Raw genomic sequence first — 6,415 nt, 5'->3', positions numbered from 1 at the left:
AGGTGGAGAGAGGCTCACGAACTTCCCCAGTGCCCCAGGTCGACTGAGGCAAACCACACAGGACCTGCAAGTCTGGGGGGAAACGACAGAAGGAGTTGTCTCTACCGGGACAAGATGGCTCTGCAAAAAATCCTGCACGACAAAAAGCAGAAGCCAAAGACAAACGGGCATCCCAGCAAGTCCTCAAGGTGCTGATGGTGCCACCGGGAGCTGAAATGAAATGGAATTGCCCAGAAAGCACCTTTAGGAGCATTGCCCAGGCAATAGCAACAGCCCTGAGTAACACCCAGCCGTTGGCTTTGTAGGCCAGCAAGGCACCTAGAAACCCAGCAGAAAAGAAACATCCAGAAACCAGGAGATCCACGGGGCAGCACACGGTCTCCGGGGATCCATGGGGACCTGACTTTCCTCCAACGCCACGAGATCAAGTGAGTTGCATCCTTCCCGAATCTGACACAATCTTAGAGAAACAAAGGAAGAGAGGATATTTGAGGTTCTAAGCAATTTTAAGTAACAGAAACTGAACTTCACTTAAAGGGAATACGCTTTTGACCGGATGGGACATGTAGCTAATTTTCTCCCAGTATCCAGCGAGGAGACTAAGGAGTGGGTTGAGGAGCAAGTTTCAATTACTGAGAAAAAAGTCTTCTCGCTGCACCTCTGAGTTGTGACTCGAGTCGAGTTTTCCTGTCTTGCTGCAAGGACATCCAGAGAAAGCTAGAACATGAATTAAGGAACCTGTGAATCTCGCGCGCGATGATCCAACTCCTTCCCTCCAAGCCCCTCTGGGAGCCAAGCGCCAGCAGCGTCGTGTCCATACCCGGCTTCCCAGCCCATTAGCCAGATTTAGCCCACAGCAGAGCATGTAGGTGGATTCAGAATCCCTGGAGAGCGTGACACCTCAGGGACCGTGCCAGCCACAGCTGGGGAACCAGGACGCAGCTGCGCAGGGCTTCTCTCCGGCTAACCAGGCTTTTTCTGGAAGCAGCAAGTCTCTGCCCACAACGTTAATGGGAAAGGAGGGGAAATGCAAGCATTTTCTTCTGTGAAGGCCGGATCTTGTTTTATGTCTTTTTGTTTGCTTGTTTTATTGTAAAGCTTTTAATCTTTTCAAGCCAAACATTTTAGTATTATACGTTATATATCTGAATATTTGAAAGGGAAATGCGATAACAGGTTTAATATTTATACCTATAAAATAAATGACAGCATTTCTAAAACCCAATAAATTCCTTAACAATTTTACAAGTAAGAGGCATTCAAGACGACTACGGTTTCCATATGTTGTATGCAGTGGTTACATAAGTGGGGCGGGCACGGGTTGACTCTCCACCGGCTGCCGCTTTTCCGGGCACCTTGAGGCGTGAGGGCGGGAAACGAAACCGGATGTGGGCAGGGAAAGCGTCGCCTCCCTCCCCTGCCAGGGCAGGGTTTCCTGAAACCGGGTTAAGTCTTTATAGACATGTGAACGCTGAATTTTTTTTTTTTTTTTTAAATAACAATCGAAAAAAGAAACCAAAAAGAAAAACCACAGAAAACAACTTACATGTTTATAGGTCTTGAAGTGAGCGAAGTGGCTGCATTATTTTGGGGGCTTTTTTGTTTTTGTGTTTGTAGAAGAGATTCGAGATGGTACTCTATGCTAATCAAAAAATAAAGTTTTGTAGGGGGACAAGAAATTGCTTACCCGACATCCCCCTGACCCGATTGCTACCACACAGCCCCGATTCTGCTGGGTTGAAAGTTCAGACCTGCTGTCAAGGCCTTCTGTTTCGTCAGACCACGTGGTGTCCTTCGTGTGCAGACGCAGCCATGAACTGGAGTGTGAGCCCGCGGGCCCGGGACCCCGCCCCAGCCGCCACTGCCGCCCCCGGAGAAGGGCGCCCAGGTGTGCCGGGGAGTGGGCAGGACCCAGCAGCCCCCAGGGTCAAGGATAAGGCTGAAGTTTTCACCTCGACTGTGATGGCAGGAGTGGGTGGCTTTCTCCTCCCTCCCTAAACACGCACTGTCCCTTCAGCCCAGGGGACGGGGGCTCAGGAGCTCGGGGGGCTGGGTCTCTGGCTCACCCTGGTCCCAGGTAATGTGAATGGAGACAGGTGTGAGAGCCTGTCCTCGTCCTTCATTCACCCCCACCCCAGGCCTCAGGACGGTGCCGGTAAGAAAGTCTTCCCCCCGCCCCACGCCAGCCTGGTCAGGGGTCAGCCAATTGAAGGAGGATCCCAGGGCAGTGTGTAAATGTGAGATAAAATGTCTTGATTGTACTTGTTTGTGGTTTAGCTTTGTATTTAAACAAACAAAAAAATAAACTTGAAAACTATTTGTTGTCATAAAAATGAAACGAGAAAAATTAAAATATTTATTGCCAGGCAAGGCCAATAAAAAAAATAAATAAATAAAAATGAAAAAATTTAAAAAATCAAACAAAAAGAAAAAAAATAGTTCCAAAAATAGTACAAAGAACTTTTTTTTCTCTAAACCTATTTGAGAGTAAAATGCCTATTTTGTTCAGTCTCACCTAGATTAAATATCTAACTATTTGTACCTAATTACTCAGCAAAAGAGGAGCGGAATGGGAGGGCAGGGGAGAGGTGTCATGTCTGGTTCCTTTCTGGAGAGTCTAAGAGTGAATCCATTTTCTTGCCTTCTCTAGCTTCTAGAGGCCACCTGTGTTCGTTAGCTTGTGGCCTTTTTTCTCTGTTTTCAAAGCCAGCAATAATGGATCCAGTCCTCACATCACATCACGCTGATCTCACTCTTCCACAGGTAATCCAAGATAATGCCCCCATTTCAAGGCTGTTAAATTAATCACATCTGCAAAGTCCCTTTTGCCATATAAGGTAACATATGCATGAATTCCAGGGATTAGGATGTGAACATCTTTGGGGAATCGTTATTCTGCCGGCCTCAGGAAGGCAGGCAAGCAGGGAGGGAAGGAGAAAGGGAGAGAAATTTTACCTAAATGCTGATGTGTGTGGGTTTTTATGGTTTTTCTAAATCATCCCAGAGCATAGCTAGGATTAGTTCTCTTCTACCTTGAGGTTCTAGCACTGGAGGGGTCTCAGGTGGCTGATGCGCCAAGTAATAGACGGGGGTTTTCCTTATCAATGAAAGGTATAAAACAAAACTGTTCAAGTCAGATATTCAAAGAAAACATTTTAAAAGAAAGAGAATTATTCACTCCAATAACACATACAGAAAGTTGTACTACAGAAAATGTAATCATAGTGTTATTGAAACTGCAGTGTGTTTTCAGCCTGGGTCCAGTTCCTCATCACACAAAGATCCAATTATTGAGACAAGGAGGATTGCCAAGGAAGAAAGGAATTTTTAATACAAAAGACTTGTCTTCTCCGGAGAACAGTAGAGGCTGCCTCAAATCCCTCTCCCCAACGAAAGAGATCAAGGGCTTTTTAAAGAGGGGCTAAGTGCCTCTGGGAAGGTTGAACGGGATAGTGAGTCTTCACATCAGGAAGTCTGCCCTGGGGCTTTCATGCTCTCAACTCCTTTGTCTTGCAGAAAATCCATCATTTCTGGAAAACAACTCAAAATGTCAAGTAGTTAGTTAAAGGAGAGAATTATAAAAAACACACAGGGGTCATTGAAATTTGTTCCTGGAGCCGGTTACGATAGAACACTAATTGGCTTATTAGAGTGTAATATTTATGGACATAACAAAGACACCTAATACCAATTTAACAAAAAGTTGAAATATGACAGAAGGATGGAGGGAGGAAATGAAGGGGTATGAAATAAATCCCTCATTTTCTGAAACAGGAAGTCAATAGAGGGATTCTAAAAGTGATGAATCAGGGCTGGGCATGATGGCTCATGCCTGTAATTGCCAGCACTTTGGGAGGCCCAGGCAGGAGGATCGCTTACGCCCAGGAATTTAGGATTAAGATGAGCTATGATCAGGCCACTGCACTACAGCCTGGGCAACAGAGTCAGACGTCTCAAAAATAAAGAAATAGGCCGGGCGCGGTGGCTCACGCCTGTAATCCTAGCTCTCTGGGAGGCCGAGGTGGGCGGATTGTTTGAGCTCAGGAGTTCGAGACCAGCCTGAGCAAGAGCGAGACCCCATCTCTACAAAAAATAGAAAGAAATTATATGGACAACTAAAATATATATATACAAAAAATTAGCCGGGCATGGTGGCGCATGCCTGTAGTCCCAGCTACTCAGGAGGCTGAGGCAGGAGGATCGCTTAAGCCCAGGAGTTTGAGGTTGCTGTGAGCTGGGCTGACGCCATGGCACTCACTCTAGCCAGGGCAACAAAGCGACACTCTGTCTCAAAAAAAAAATAAAATAAAAAAATAAAAAAAAATAAAGAAATAAAGTAATTAATTAACTAAATAAAAGTGATGAATTGGCTGGTTGCCGAGGTTTACACCTATAATCCCAGCACTTTGGGAGGCCAAGGCAGGAGGATTGCTTGAGGCCAAAAGTTCAAGACCACCTACCTACCAGCCTGGGGCAACATAGCCCAGCCACATCTCTCCAAAAAAAAAAAAAAAAAAAATACCTGGGTGTGGTAATGCACACCTGTAGTCCTAGCAACTTGGGAGGCTGAGGTGGGAGGATCGCTTGAGCCCAGGAGTTCAACGCTATAGTGAGCTATGTTTGGGCCACTGCATTCGACCTGACAGAGGAGGACCTTGTCTCTACCAAAAAACAGTAAAAATATAAAATAAATAAAAGTTATGAATCAAGAGATAGCAGTAGTACTTAGAAACAGGAAGAGAGCAATACACCAGCATGTCTAAAAGTGGTTGCCTTGGCAAGTGAAAGTCAGGTGAGGGTCAAAAGGACAAAAGGTTGGTCTCCTTAAGAGTCTTTTTATCGCTATTTGATTTTTTAAGGCAGAAGAGAATAAGGGTAGGATGGAAAATGAGAGCCTTCTACTCAAAGTGAGTAGACACAAAGTCTACTCTGCATCAACTGGGAGCTTGTTAATTGCAGTATCTCCAACCTGGCCCAGACCTCTAGAAAATGTCTGTATTTTAACGCCATCTCCTGGTGATTCATATGCCCATAATGAGAGGCACTTACCTGGTAGTTAGGGTGCAGGCGGCTTGAAGAGATGCAGGTGTCCATCGATGTAGCAAAGGTGAGGAAGTGAAGCAAGACTGAGGGGCACACAAGGTTATCAGAGGGTTCAAGTCTGAATTCAGCCCAAAATTCCAGGTAACTTCACCCTTTTCACTTGCCTACAACTTCCTAACATCACTGCTCTATACTCCTGACAAGTCATGATCTTCCTGTTTGTTTCCCAAATTTCCTGCCCTGGTCATCACTTCCTTCACCATTTGGTTTCAGTTTTACTTCTTTCCTTCACAAAATCTGTCTTTACAAATTTTGTTACACGGCAGTTGCAAACGTGTTGTTATTTTCCCAAATTGTTCCTGTATATTAATTACTAAGACCATATAATAGGCTAGATGCTCAATTAAGTTTATCAATTATGTTCTTTCAGATCTTCAAGTTATGTGCCAGAACATCTAAAGATGCATATGACAGTAAATAGCAGTCTCTGCCCTCCAGTAAAGAGAAGAAAACAAAACACTAGAGATAAGAGCTTTGGTGAGGCAAACCCCACAATTCTAAGAGCTCTTTCATGATTCCACTAGAAATGAGGACTACGCTAAGCAGGTGTTAAAGAGAAATCTTTGATTCCCAGTTCTGCCAACCTGTTTTCATTATACTTTTATATCCTAAGTTTCGAAAGATCTATAAAGCTTCTCTAAATGTTTCAAGGGAAGTTATTAATGTATTACATAAGCCATTTGTTTCTTTAAGTGGAAGACAGGTACCAAAACCAAAATCTAAACCATAGTTGTTCTTTGGACCACATATATTGGAAACCACTCAAAATGATTCTGCAATATTATTTTAAACTGACGAAAAGCCACTAAGATACACAAAGAAATAAAAATAAAAGTTTTAAAATTGATCCGAAATTGTGGTATGAGAATGCAAAGTCTAGTTTAAATATAAAATTGTTTCCCTCAAGATAATATAAAAATTACAAATCAAAGGCTAAATCTTAGACATTCAGAAGCGAGGCTTAATTATGAAGTTTCAAAAGACAACTCCCTATGATTAAAGATCTTATCTCCTTTATTAAAGTGAGGATTAATCTATGCAAATTGGCTTCTCTTTGAAGTGGTCCTTGCAAACAAGCTATTTGTGGTTATTATAGAACAGACAAGATGTTGTCCTCTAAAAATGATTATATTGAGGAATTAATATGTATTCTCATAAGGAATTCCTTATTTTGTGTTGTTCTCTCAATCACCATTTACTGCCAGAAAAATTTGAAAATGATCCCTTAGGGGAGAATATAACAAATTCTTAGGCCCAGAACTGTCTGCCATAAACAAGTATTTCTTTGAAGATTCATCCTTTATCTTAAAAA

The sequence above is a fragment of the Eulemur rufifrons genome, chromosome 17 (assembly GCF_041146395.1).
Source record: "Eulemur rufifrons isolate Redbay chromosome 17, OSU_ERuf_1, whole genome shotgun sequence".
Lineage (NCBI taxonomy): Eukaryota > Metazoa > Chordata > Mammalia > Primates > Lemuridae > Eulemur > Eulemur rufifrons.
This window is presented reverse-complemented; position numbering follows the sequence as displayed.